A 16,100-nucleotide genomic window follows, 5' to 3' on the forward strand; every position below is an offset into this window, starting at 1 on the left:
GCTAGCTCGTCTGCATGCGTTCAAGGATCTAAACATTTTAGCCAAAATTGCTAGAACTGTGACCCCTTTATCCACCAGGTCAAAAAGATCTGAAACCGCTTCATCAACATGCCCTAACGCCCTAGAAAAAATCACCAACCCATAAATACTCAAGGAAAACACATCAACTTTCTTTTTCCCATATAGATACGTTAGAATTAAGTCTTGCAAATTCTTCCATGGAATACATTTACACTCACCCTTCTGCTTGATCCTGGCCGTGATCCACTGCTCACCCATCTCCGTAATGTTCATCAATTTTTTCCAAAAAGCTGGGACATACGTGGCTCTGGAATATGCTTTGTCAACCTGAAACCTCAGGCAACGTAGTAAAACTGTATATTCCTCCACTGTAGGCACCAAATCCACCCTCTCAAAAGTAAAACAGTTATATGCAGGGTTTCAATATTGAGCAAGGGCCCGAAACAATTGTTCATCCACCCTAATATCAAATAAATACGGTAAGTCCCCATAATTAGAGTAAAACAACTGCTTAGTCTCATCATTCCACTGATCCCATATCTCCTTTAACTCTTGAAGGCTATTTTGCGTCACACTAATACGAGTGTAATCCCACAGCTCTGACACATACCCCTTAGCTAAACTGTCTCCTTTTTCCAATTGCACTTTCTCTGACCATATATGGACAATGGCATTGTCTTCCACTTTATCAAGAAATTCATTTTCCATGACAATTTTCTAATTTAGTAACCGAACTTGAATCGACACTCTTTGAAATATGTAGTGACATGCAAAAAATACCAACAAAACACAAACAAGTCAGTATAACACATGGACAAAAATCAAGTACATATCTGGGTAATCACTAAAGTTTGGGATAATTCTACTTAAGTTAGGCTCCTAGGTCCTCTATATGTGGTTTGGTTCTAAAGTCAAGATACCCAAACTAGCAGATTTCTCGATCTTCACCCATTATAGGCTCATACAGACCGACTTCGGTTCAGGGGAATACATTTCCCTATGGCTGCACGGAGATGAAATATCACGAAGACATAGGTACGGATGTATCCCAGAAGTGATCCACTATCCTGCACGGAGGTGAAAATCTCACGAAGGAGTAGCTTCTCACTCCCACTTAAAAGGGTAATACTAAACAGTCTTTATGCAATATGATGCCAAGATATAAAACTCAATTTACAGTAATCATACCACAAACAAATGCAATGAGAGGATCGTAATTTTTCAGATCAAATTTTCAATTTTCGACAATAAGACAAAAAAAATCAATTTTACGGCTTGACTCTCAAAGGTCCCCAGCGGAGTGGAAATTCAAAAATAACTTAACTAATATCTTAAAAAATGATATTATATAATTTAATATATTTTTCAAAATTAAATGTCTAATTAAATTTATGAATTATTTTTTAGTATATTATATAATTAAATTCAAAACCATTTTTTTGAAAACAAAAATTAGTAGTCGACTTGAAAACGAAAATTGGTGTCGCCACCGATCTTTTATTGAGGTGTGATCGGGTCACCCTGAGATTTGAATAAAATATATTGATTTACTAAATAACGATTTTGGTCTTCGAATTTTGAGAAAATAGGTTTGGGAGTCGGTTGCGCACGAGGAAGGGTTAGCACCCTCGCAAAGCCCAAAAATTGGTACCGAATTGATACCTTAATGTCTTAGTGTTGAAATTTTGAAAATATTTTAAAATACGATCCTTTGAAAAGAAAACTTGAATAATCGAATTGGATGATAAGACATACTCATTTCAAAGAAATAAATTATCACACTCAATGAGTTAGGGTGCAACAGTCCAATCTTTGAAATTAAGTTTCTTTTTTTAAAATTTAAAATTCATGCCTTTTGAGAAGGATATTTGGTTATTTGGGTCAAACGAGAAATCAGAATCCAGTAAGTTAGGGTTCAATTTCTCGAAATTTCGAAACACCGAATATTGCCTTTATTTTAAGTTCGCATAAGATTTCTGACGATCCGATGCTGATTTCAGACTATCCCGAATCACTTTCACTTTCTGTTTAGTCTCTTTAATCAAATCGACCCCGTGTATCTTATTTTCACTAAGCTCTGTCCAATACAATGGTGTACGACATTTACGACCGTACAAAGCCTCATAAGGTGCCATTTTGATACTAGATTGAAAGCTATTATTATAAGCAAATTCAAACAAAGGTAAGTATCGTTCCCACGTACCTTCAAACTCGAGAATGCAACATCTCAACATATCCTCAAGTATCTGAATGATTCGTTCGGATTGACCATCTGTTTGTGGGTGAAAAGCTGTGCTAAAATGTAGTTTCGTACCTAAAACATCTTGTAATTTCTTCCAAAATCGCGATGTGAATCTCGGGTCTTTGTCCGAAACAATAGAAATAGGTACTCCGTGCAATCTCGCAATCTGAGAAATATATAATTCAGCAAGTTTATCAAGTGAATAATCAATACGAACCGGGACAAAGCGAGCCAGTTTTGTCAATCTATCAAGAACCACCCAAATTGCATCTTTCTTGCTCGGTGTCAACGGTAAACCGGATACAAAATCTATCGTAACTCTGTCCCATTTCCATTTAGGTATCATGATCGGCTGAAGCAACCCAGAAGGTACCTGATGCTCGGCTTTTACTTGCTGACATATTAAACATTTCGAAACAAAGTCAGAAATGTCTCATTTCATACCATGCCACCAATAGTGCTGTTTCAGATCGTTATACATTTTTGTACTACCTGGGTGAACAGATAATCTGAATTAACTCTGAATTTTTTGAAACACATAATTGGTTTCTGAATCTCAAACAATCCTCAGCATCAACTAGAAACTTCGAATCAAGATTTAAGTCACATGAGCTCGTTTTGCAATTAAATTATCATCAGCTTTCTGAGCTTCACAAATCTGTTGAACAAATAACGGTTTTGCTTTCAACTCAACTACTATTACACCATCATCAAACATAGTCATATGCGCGCTCATTGCACGCAAAGAAAATAGTGATTTTCAACTTAGGGCATCAGCAACAACATTAGCCTTTCCCGGATGATAGTCAATTATAATCTTTTAGCAATTCTAACCATCGACGTTGTCTCAAATTCAGATCTTTCTGAGTCATCAAATACTTCAAGCTTTTATGATCGGAATAAACATGACATTTTTCACCAAACAGATAGTGGCGCCATATTTTCAACGCAAATACAATAGCGGCCAATTCCAGATTGTGCGTCAGATAGTTCTTTTCGTGCGGCTTTAACTGTCTCGAGGCATAGGCTACAACTTTGCCTTCCTGCATCAAAACACAGCCCAAACCATTTAAAGATGCATCACTATAAATAAAAAAACTCTTTACCCGATTCTAGCTGAACTAAGACTAGAGCTTCGGTCAAAAGAACTTTCAATTGATCAAAACTTTTTTGGCACTTTTCTGACCACTCAAACGTAACATCTTTTTGTAGTAACTTTGTCATCAGGGTAGCAATCATATAGAACCATTTTATAAACCGTCTATAATAACCAGCGAGCCCTAGAAAGCTTCGAACTTCAGAGACATTTTTCGAAGGTCTCAAATCAAGTATAGCTGAAATTTTACTCGGATCAACCCGAATACCCGATGTTGATACAACATGGCCCAGAAAACTGACTTCGCGTAGCCAGAACTTACATTTACTAAACTTTGCATACAACTGTTTATCTCGCAAAGTTTGTAACACAAGTCTCAGATGTTCGGCATGCTCGGTTTCGTCACTAGAGTAGATCAAAATATCATCTATAAATACTACCACAAATCGGTCTAGATACTGTCTAAAGATCCGATTCATCAAATCCATGAAAATAACAGGTGCATTAGTAAGTCTGAAAGGCATAACCAAAAACTCATAATGTCCGTACCTCGTTCGGAAAGCAGTCTTTGGCACATCAGAGTCTTTAACCCACAACTGATAGTAGTCTGATCTGAAATCTATCTTCGAAAACACTGAAGCCCCTTTTAACTGATCGAACAAGTCGTCAATACGTGGTAACGAATATTGTTCTTTATAGTAACCTTATTGAGCTGCCGGAAATCAATGCACATTCTCATCGTTCCATCTTTCTTTTTCACAAATAGAACTAGTGCACCCCAGAGAGAAAAACTCGATCGTGCGAAACCTCTATCTGTCAACTCTTGCAACTATGCTTTCAACTCTTTTAATTCAGTCAGTGCCATACGGTATAGAGCTATTGAAATCGGAGTGGTCCTCGGTACTAACTCAATTCCAAATTCTACCTCCCGAATAGGTGGCAAACCCGGCAAATTTTCGGCAAACACATCTGAATACTCACACACAACTGGCAGAGATTCAATCTTCTTTTCGGTCACTTTACTATCAAGAATATACGCAATATAAGCTTCACACCCTTTCCTCACATACTTTTGAGCCAACATCGAGGATACCACTGATGGTAAACCATTCAAATCATTAGATTCAATCCGAATAATCTCGTCATTCTGGCACCTTAAATCGATAGTCTTTCTTTTGCAGTTAACCACAGCAGTGTGTAAATTCAACCAGTCCATACCCAAAATTATATCGAACTCGTCAAATGGTAACAACATCAAATCAGTCGGAAAACATAAATATTGAATTATCAACGGACAATTCTTACAAACTTTGTCAACCACAACACACCGGCCTAAGGTGTTCGATACTCTAATCACAAACTCAGTAGACTCAACAGGTAGAGTCTTACTGAATACTAAATTCTCACACACATAAGAATGAGTCGAACCAGGATCAATCAATGCAATAACATTATTATAAAAAAGAGTGAAAGTACCGATAATAACATCTGGAGAAGAAGCCTCCTCTCGAGCACGGATGGCATATGCTCTGGCAAGTGCACAAGCCTCAGATCGAACTGCCGTGTCCTTTATCCCTCTCTGACTACCACTTACATTACCCGAATACCTGGGTGGTCTACCTCGTACTGACACATTACTCGGTCTAGTACTCTGTACAGTATTTTGCTCAGCTACCATCGGACTCTCTCGAATGAAATGATCCTTTGAACCACACTTAAAGCAAGACCGATCATGTAATCTGCAATCTCCAGGATGCCATTTCCCACAATGCTTGCACTCTGATCTATTTTGTCGAACATTATCCACACTAGCAACTGAATTAGCTCGTGAACTTACAAGGGTTCGATCTCGATCATGTTTAGGAAACCCTGCAGTAGCTTTAGATTGGCTATGATCCTCTCTGAATTCCCTTGAGGCCAAATGGAACGATTTACTAAATGATCTTTTACGGGAATCTCGAGCTTCATAGTCAGCTTTTCTCTTCTCTTTCCCGAGCTCCTCGGTTTTACAAGCTCGTTCAACAAGTACTACGAACTCATTTATCTCAAGTATGCAAACTAACAGTTTAATATCTTCATTCAGCCCATCTTCAAATATTTTACACATAATAGCTTCAGTCGAAACACACTCTCGAGCATATCTACTGAGTTTCACAAATTTTCGTTCGTATTCTATCACTGTCATCCGACCCTGTTTCAATTCAATAAATTCCTTGCGTTTTTTATCAATGAATCTCTGACTGATGTATTTCTTACGGAACTCAGTCTGAAAGAATTTCCAGGTCACTCGCTCTTTCGGAACCACCGATACTAGTGTATTCCACCAGTGATATGCAGTGTCCCGTAGCAAAGATATGGCACATTTCAAGCACTCATCAGGGGTGCAAGATAACTCATCAAACACTCGAATAGTATTATCGAGCCAGAATTTAGCTCGCTCAGCATCATCATCATCAGTGGCTCTGAACTCTTCGGCCCCGTGTTTTCAAATTTTATCAACAGGAGGCTTAAGTAATCTCATCGGATCACTCACTTGAGGTATAACAGGAACCGAAGATGGATTAATCTGGGGTAGAGGTTGTTGTGCAGCCGGATTAGTCCGGATATATTGAGTAAACCAGTCGTTCATCATTTGGTAGAAGGCTTGTTTAGCCTCTCCCTCCTGGTTACTCAAGGTCGGTCAAGAATCTACCGGCTCTGTCCCTTGCACGGGAGCAGGCGCTATACTCTCAACATGATCAGCTATGGCTCGATTGGGATCCATTACTATACGAAAACACATTTTTAGATGTCAGAAATCATCACACTATCTCAGTATAAATTATGGCATGTATAGCAAGACTTATACGCGCTACGTTAGTCCTAGAATCGACTAAACCGTAGCTCTAATACCAATCAAATGTAACACCCCTAACCCATATCCGTCACCGAATTAGGGTTACGAGGCATTACTGAACAAACACAACCATCTCAAAATCAATGCATATATATTATATATATTTAAATATAATAAGCTTGGTCTATTATAAAACAAAATGCAAAATTTTAAACTTCTCTCTTCTAACATTTTTAATAAACAAAGACATTAAAATCTAACTAATAAAAACATTGCAAACTAGCAAATCCATAAGAAAATAAACCATTTTAGTATGGTTATAATAATCATATACAATACAACAAAATACGACATTCAAAACATTTATCTAGTCTATACATGCCATAGTTAGAATTTAAATATTTTAAACAAACATTATAACCGAATGCATTTAACCAAACATGTATATATATATACTTATTGAATGCATTTGCCGAATATATATTTATCAATTGCTTAGCAAATGCATATACCTATTGCATATATATTTAATATATCCATATACCGAATGCACATATATATATTTAATAAATGCTTAGACCAAATATATATATGCTCATCAATTTAATATAACCAAAATCATATGACTGAACATTTGTATACTCATCAAACACATGTAACTAAAAAAAATAGATCGAACGTTTATGTATTCATCAATTCCATATAATCAAAATCATAGATATATCAATTGCATATTCTCACATAATTTAAACAGATTCACCGACACTTAGCCTGCTAGGTTTTAAAACCTGATTCGGTACACCGGCTTTTAGCCTACTAGATTTATTGTCCGAAATGTATCACCGGCATTAAGCCTGCTAGACGTATAGTCTGAATAATTTCACCGGCATCAAGCCTGCTAGACATATAGTCTGAATAATTTCACCGGCATCAAGCCTGTTAGACATAAAGTCTGAATTATTTCACTGACAATAAACCTGATAGGCACTAAGCCTGAAAATCTCAATTCACAGAAGTTGTTACTCATGTTCGAACTATATTTGTATATACTGTCCATACATAAAAATTTAGCTCAATAATTTATAAACTTTATTTTTAAACCATATATATATAAAGATCAAATACCAAATTCAGCTAAATAATTTAATTATACATCCGTACACTCACATATATATACATATAACTTAATAAATTAAATTCTACTATTAAAATCTTATCGTTTAACTTATATCATACCTTAAGTAGTATACATTTACTAATCGAATCACTTAATATATATATTTTACATGAAAAAAAATCAATTCAAAAAAATATATACCATACATTCTAATACCTTATAGATAATCTAAGCTAACAATTTCATACCTTTAATTCAATACAAAAATTTGTACATGTATATACACACATATTCGAAATTACATATACATACATAAGATTCATACCTTTAAATATATTCAAGACTTATTCATGAGTATACATATATATTACAACTCACGTGTACATATATATACACATTCATACCTTTAACCAAGTCCAAGGGTTTATACATGTATATGCTTATATATATATTCGGACCTTATGTATACATATATATTATATATAAATACCTTGATTAAAAACAAGTATTTATACATATATATATTTTCGAACATGATGCACATATATATTTATACATATCATTCATACTTAAACCAAATTCAATCCATATACTTTCAATTTCAGCTCATCAAAATACAATAGATATACATGCATATATACTGACTTAATAACCTCAAATTGCTAATGGACTTACCTCGTACGTTGAAAAGTCGAAACCAGACGATTAATCGACAACTTTAGTTTTTCCCCGATCCAACTCTGATTTCTTCGGTTCTTGATCTAATTATATTCAAAATAAGCTAGTTTAAATATAATTACATTCAATTTAAATATAATTATATTCAAAATAAACTAGTTCTTGATAGTTCTTTTCATGTGGCTTTAACTGTCTTGAAACATAATCTATTACTTTACCTTCTTCCATCAAAACATAGCCTAAACCGTTCAATGACGCATCATTGAAAATCACAAATTCCTTACCTGATTCAGGCTGAACCAGAACTGGTGCTTCGGTCAATAGGGCTTTCAACTGGTTAAAACTTTACTGACATTTATCAAACCATTCAAACTTCAGATCTTTCTATAATAGCCGTGTCATCGGTGTAACTATCATCAAAAACCCTTTTACAAATCTTCGGTAATAAGCAGCTAATCCCAAAAACTTCTGACTTTAGATACGTTTCTCGGTGGTTTCCAATTAACAATCACTGAAATTTTATTTGAATCAACTTTGATGCCTTCAACCGATACTATGTGTCCTAGAAAACCAACTTCCCAAAGCCAAAATTCACATTTGCTAAATTCAGCAAACAATCGTTTATCTCATAAAGTTTGCAGAACAATTCTCAGATGCTCGACATGTTCAGTCTCATCTCGACTGGCAGTAATCCAGGTAACTCCTCTGGAAACACATCAGGATACTCGCAAACCACTGGCATTGATTCAAGCTTCAACTTAGACACTTTAGTATCCAATACATAAGCAAGGTAAGCATTACAACATTTTCTCACATATTTCTGTACTGACATAGCTGATATCACAATAGGCAACCCATTTAATTTATCTGATTCAATATGAAGGATCTCACCATTCTGACATTTCAAAATGATATGCTTTCTTCTACAATTTACCATAGCATTAGGAAGAGTTAGCCAATCCATACCCAAAATCACATTAAATTGTAGAACGGTAATAGCATCAAATCGGCCGAAAAATAGTAACCCTGAATCATTAATGGAAAGTTCTAGCAAACCTTATCAACTAACACATACTGACCTAGAGGGTTCGATACTTTAACCATGAATTTAGTGGACTCAACAGGTAAATTTTTACTAGACACTAATTTGGTGCAAACATATGAATGAGTCGATCCGGGATCAATTAAAGCAGTCACATTAGTATCAATAAGAGAGAAAGTACTGGTAATAATATCTGGCGCAGAAGCATCTTCGCGCGTACGAATAACATAAGCTCTAGCTGGTGTTTGTGCCTCAAACCTTATAGTGGAGTCTTTCGTCACACCATGACTACCACTCACATTTTCAGGATTACGAGGTGGTCTAACTCTCGCAACTGTGTTGTTCGGCCTCGAAGTTCGAATATTATCTTTTTTAGATTTCTCCGGGCAATCTCTAAAATAGTGATCAAAGGAACTACATCTAAAACAAGGTCCACTCTTCATTCGACACTCATCAAAATGTAGTTTGTTACAGTGCTTGCACTTAGGTTTGGTGTTTCTAGCATTACCTATACTCGCTACAGATGTAGCCTGAGATTTAGGACTAGAGTGTCGGGTACTTCTGTCTTTACCGGAGTATCCCGCAGGATTAGTAGAACGGTCGTGATATTTTTTGATTTCTTCAATGCTGATTAGTATGACTTTCCCGTCAATCTCTTACTTGAACCTCTCGCTTCAATCTTAGCTTGTCTTTTCTCTTTACTCAGCTCTTCAGCTTTATATGCCCGATCAACCAGTACAACAAATTCTTTTAACTCGAAGATCTCGACTAATAGTTTTATATATTCATTTAAGCCACCTTCAAACCGCTTACACAATATAGTTTCAGTTGGAATACATTCTCGAGCATATTTGCACAATTGAACAGATTCTCGTTCATATTCGGACACTGTCATACAACCTTGTTTAAGCTCTAAAATTTTTTATGTTTCTGGTCGAGAAATCTCTAACTGATTTATTTCTTGCGGAACTCGATTTGAAAAAATCCTCAAGTGACCTGATCTTTGGAACTACAGAAATCAACATATTCCACCACTGGTAAGCTGAATCTTTTAATAGAGATATAGCACACTTAAGGCATTCAGCCTATGTACAAGATAATTTATCAAGAACTCTGATGGTATTTTCTAACCAAAACTCAGCTCTCTCGGGATCATCTTCAAGTGTAGCTCAGAATTCTTCAGCACCATACTTACGGATCTTATCAACAGGAGGCTTACTAATACTGATAGGTTCTGTACTTTGAGGAATAACGAGAACCGATTGAAGAACAGGAAGCGGTGGAGGTTGTTGAGCAATCGAGTTCGTCCGTATGAACTCGGTGAACCACTCATTCATGATTTGGAAGAAGGCTTCTTTAGCCTCTCCTCTCCGACCCTCAGATACGGGCCTCGTGCCACTCGAAGCTACTCTTTGAATGGAGGCTTGAGCGTTACTCTCTACTTCATCAGAATCAGCTCGGTTGAATAAAATTGTTATATGAAAACATGTTTGAAAATAGTCAGGAGATATTACACTATCACAGGTTAATAATAACATGTATAGCTAAACTTGTATACGCTACATTAGTTCGAGAATCGACTAAACCGTAGCTCTGGTACCAATAAATATAACACCCCTAACATGAATTCGTCGCCAAACAAGGTTACAGAGCAGTACCAGAGTTTACAAATCAAATAAACAAACATTTCATATCATATAACATTCATGTCAGAAACCAATCAAAATCAAACATATTGTCCCTTAAATGAACCCTCGAGGCCCAAATACGCGTTAGAAACAAGTTGGGACTAAATCGAATACTCAAAGATTTTTCAGAAATCATTGAATTTTTTTAAGTTGCAGGGACACAAGACCGTGTGGGCATTTGAAATAGGGACATACAGTCGTGTCCAGCCCGTGTCCGTGCCCGTGTAACTCTCTCACTCGGCCACACGGCCAAGCCACAAGCTCGTGTGTTAGGCCATGTGAGCCTACTGACTTGCTCAATTTAAAAGATACAGGGGACATACGGTCGTGTCAGCTGGCCGTGTGTCACTAAAGGTTGACACACACGCTTGTGTCTCTGCCTGTGTGGATCAAATAGGCCACTTTCCAAGCCACATTTCTCACCCAATTTGGTACTAACCTAAACACAACATTTGCACATCAACAAGCCATAACAATGCATTCAAAACAAGCCAAAATTTAGTTTTCAATATGAAATATCACCACATACAACCAATATGCCCTTAGGCACCTCAGTTGACAACTTAAAACATGTCAACAAGTATCTAAATTTACGTAAATGACCAATTCATGTATGCATATTCAAACCACATTTACTTTCTTCATTCCACCATATCAAACACATAACATATGATAAGGCCACTTATAACACATCAAATATACCAAACACATGCCATCAAATGACTAGTCTCAACAAACAATTATATACCAACATTGGCAAAATAACCTCTACATGTCATTATAACCGGAATTAGTTATTGGAAGTACCAAAAGGACCAATGGATAGTGTGAAATAGCTCCGACCAGTTTCCAACCCGGACGAGCTTCAGAATTACTATAAACATGGAAATAACACAGAGTAAGCATTTAGCTTAGTAAGTTCGTATAACACGAAGTTTAACTTAACATATCCATACAATAAGTAATAACATAGCAATATCAACCAATTTGGTCAAAAGCCTAAACACACGATCACCAACATATTAGCCATGAAAATCACACATAAGATCCACCACAAATGGTTGAATTCATCAAATAATCGCAATCATGTTTTCATATAAATTCCAATGATAGTTCACATCGAACTCATATAATCTCGTAACGAATTATATGCCCGTTGAACCATTTAGAATATCGTTGGATACACGGGTAGTACACACGAGGTGTACTGAACTGTAATCCGTCAATTCATATACATGTATGCTCATACGAGCTGTAAATAGTCAGCTTTTCCGAGCTGAATAACGGGAATCTTATGCGAGCTGAATAATGGGAAGCTCATGCGAGCTAAATAACAGGAAGCTCATGTCAGCTGAGTATCAGGAAGCTCATGCGAGCTGTGGTGTGTCCGCAACACATGTAAGACCTAAACCAAATCAGTAACCCTAATGAGATGTCATTTGTATCCTACGATTTTTAAGTTTCAAACGGGACTCGGTAATCGTTAGATATGCGATCGGTATTTATACATGGAAATTATACAAATAACATACATATGATTTAATTAAACATACAAATACTCAATTTAATTACACGAACTTACCTCAACGAATTTACGTAGATACGAACGCGACTAATCTGATATTTTTCCTTTGCCTCTATCTAACTCCGTACTAGGTTTAACCGGATCTATACGAATGAATTTAACCCCATTCATATAATTATATTCAAATTAGTCCACACATTTTTGGCAAAATTACTATTTTACCCCATACTTTTAATTCATTGCAATTTAGTTCATAGGCTCGAAAAATGAAATTCATACAATTTAATCCTTACTCAAGCCTAACCAATTTTTATACATATTGATAGTAGCCCACATAATTCAAAATTTTTACCATAAATTTATCATCTTTTTTAGTTTAATCCCTAATTGATATTTTCACCAAAATTCTCTTTACAAAAGTTGTTTATCTAACAACAACCTTCATTTTCTATCATCAAGCTTCAAAACTCAAGTATGTTCATCAATAGAAAAACCCTAATACTTTAACAGTTTTACAGATTAATCCCCGAGTTAGCTAGTTAAGCTATCACGATCTCGGAAACATAAAAACCATTAAAAATGGGAGAAATATAGATACCTAATTGAGCACAATAAGCTTACTAATATTTCAAGCTTCCATGACTAGGTTTCTTTTTTTTGTGGAAGATGATGATAATAGTTTATTTTATTTTATTTATTATAACTTTAATCATTAATTTCCAAAATTAACCTTAATATTTCATGAAATTTCCAATGATGACTACTCATGCTTAACCACTAAGCACTTTAATGGCCTATTTACTATATAAGGACCTCCAATTTAAATTCTATAGCTATTTAATACCTTTAGCTATTAGAACACAACATTTGCACTTTATGTAATTTAGTCATTTTCATCAAATTAGGCATGTAAACGGTAAAATTCTTAACGAATTTTTATACATTATTCCTGTCATACTGTAGACCATATAATAATAATAATTTTTCGACTTTGGATTTGTGGTCCCGAAACCACTATTCTGATTTCACTGAAAATAGACTGTTATAATTCCAATTTCACTATAATCCATTAGGGACCTCCTATTTCTGATTTCTGTAGAAAATTTTACAATTTATTCAGTTTGGTTCCTAATGTACTAAACTATCAATTAATTTCACAATTTAGTCCATTTTCACCCCAAAGCTTAAAATCCAATCGATTTAACACTTGAAACTTCAAGAAAACAACAATGGTAGTTTTATAAAATTTTACTGTTTTTCAAATTGATACATGGGCTAGCTAGATTAAACTCCATGATCTAGAAAACATAAATTACAATAAATGACTAAATTTCACTAACCAATTTGGTGTTGAAATTAAAAACCCTCAATGACGTAACTTCTCTTCTTCTCCTACTAGCTTCAACCTAGATGAAGAAAGAAAGAAAATGAGTTTTCTCTCTCTTTTCACTGCTGATTTTATTGTTTTTTTATAATTATTTTATTTTTTACTTATTTTATTTTATATGTATATTTTATAAAATTTATTTATTATTAATTTTATTAACATTAGCATTGAATTTCATACTTTACATTTGTCTTTTCCTTAATTTCATTTATAAATTATATCCAATTCAATTCCCTTATACTATAACTTCATAAATATCTCGATTTATGGAAACAAGGTCCCAAAACATATTTTTTTTACACCATTAACTTTCGAGTCATTATAATTGGACTCAATTTCTTCACTTCAACACCTTCAGGGATATCACAACTTCTATGGGATTGATGTTGCGATACTAATCTGAATTTTGTTTTTCTCGAGTTTGAGTCCTTATCGTCTCCCTAAACCAACTCAATCATATTATTAGATTCCCTATGGCACGTTTGGCCAATTTGGGTCCTAAAAGGGTGTAAACTAAGTAAAACTTTTATGAATGCTTAAAGCTAAAAATCGACAAAAACATATAAAAGACACTTAAATTGCTTGAGAATAATCTCCTCGAGTGTATTGGGAGCCTAATTTGATGTATCAAATTACGATATTCATGTTCATGATAATCTAGTGCTTACGTGCTCTGTAATTGCATTCCACATATCCTTCTTGTTCACTCAAGTCTACAAGGGCAACGCGAGTGGTTATATAAGAGATCAGCGAATGATGAAAAAGTATGGTAAGTGAAATTGTGACAACTAACCTTGTTGTTACTATGTACTTTATCTTGGTTCATTTATTGTAAACATGTTAATAATAGTTATTTATTATTTCATAGAATTAGCTAATTGAATTCCAAAGGTAAGATTGAATTCTTTGAGTACTTACTAAGCTTTGACAAGCTTAATGCATTGTTTTGAAACACGTAGGTAAAGATCTTTTGAAGACAAATTTTGAAGTGGCCGTCCTCATCCTTATCTCATCATCAACCAAGGATTGAAGAGTATGAAATTAAATAGTGGTAATAGAGTGGGCATGTACATAGGATTAGAACCATATTATTTTTGTTGTAAAGTAACTAAGTAGTTCCAAAGCTATGTCATGCATGCCTATATGTCATTTGTACCTTGGGGATATCTTCATTAGATGGGATATACTCATGTGTTATGAGAAGTTTTTGAATGATAATTTGACATATTTTGGTCCTAAAATGTTTAGATGTGTTATGGAATGTTGGATGTAGTTTAGACTTGGTTTTAGATGTTGCAAATATGTTTTGGGCAATCTGCTTTAGTGTCACGACATCCGACTTCAGCGTTGCAACATTAGAGTCAATAGAGTAATCTATCTTTGGTGTTGCGACATCGACCTTCAGTATCGCGAAATTGGAGTCATAAAAGTAATTTGTTCTCGATGTCATGACATCAGAAGTTCAGGGTCGTCCATCAGTCTAGTGTCGCGACACCCATTTCCTAGTGTTGTGACATTGACCATGTTTTGACTCGATTAAGCCCTGAATAATCCTGTTTTAACCCAAAATTAAAGTAAGATTATAAATTACTTGAATAACTTCAAAAGTGTCTATTTAATTAAAGTAAAGCCTTGAAATTGATGCTCAAATTATGTAGCTTTAGTGTCCAAATGTGACATCTCTTGCTGGTGACAATCAGTTCATTCCGGGTAAGAGATGCTACACATCCTCTACTAAATTAGTTCTCTATAACATCCTCTTGTCTCAAATTTAATAAAATTAATTTTATTCTTAAGTGAAAATAAAAATAATGAATTTTAATTTAGATATCATTTTAATAAAATTTTTATTTTTTTATATAAAATCATATTAATAATATTTTATTAAATGGAATTAATGTTTAATAAATGAAATTACAATTGTAAATTTTATGACCTAAACCTCACTAATTAATAATATTATTAATATATTATAGTTTTTTAATTTTAAAAATAAAATAAAAAACCCAAATATAATATGAATCTCAAATGTTATTTAAATGTTATAGCAAACCACATCTCCTATAACATCCAAAATTTTAACAGATAAAATAAAATTGTTGTAGAGAGAGTTGATTGTAATATCAAATATCAATGCCACAATAGAAAATTAGATTAAAAAAAAACCACAACCAAAATATTCAAAAACTTATTAAAAAATTGGGAATTCACTTGTTGTTTGTGAGAAAAAGAAAGTTTTTTTTTTTAAAGAATCATTTCAATAAAATTTAATTATACACTTTTAATTTTTTTTACTTTAAACAATCACGCTTAAAATGAATATAGACAAATATGTCAAGACCCAATGAATTTGGACAAAAATTCATTTTAAACTAAATTTTCATAATTTTATATTTTTTATTAACGTGAAGTGTCATGTCAAACATCGCAACGAATTATTTCAATAGTTAAATATACTATCATTATAT

This window comes from Gossypium hirsutum, chromosome D07, assembly GCF_007990345.1.
Source record: "Gossypium hirsutum isolate 1008001.06 chromosome D07, Gossypium_hirsutum_v2.1, whole genome shotgun sequence".
Lineage (NCBI taxonomy): Eukaryota > Viridiplantae > Streptophyta > Magnoliopsida > Malvales > Malvaceae > Gossypium > Gossypium hirsutum.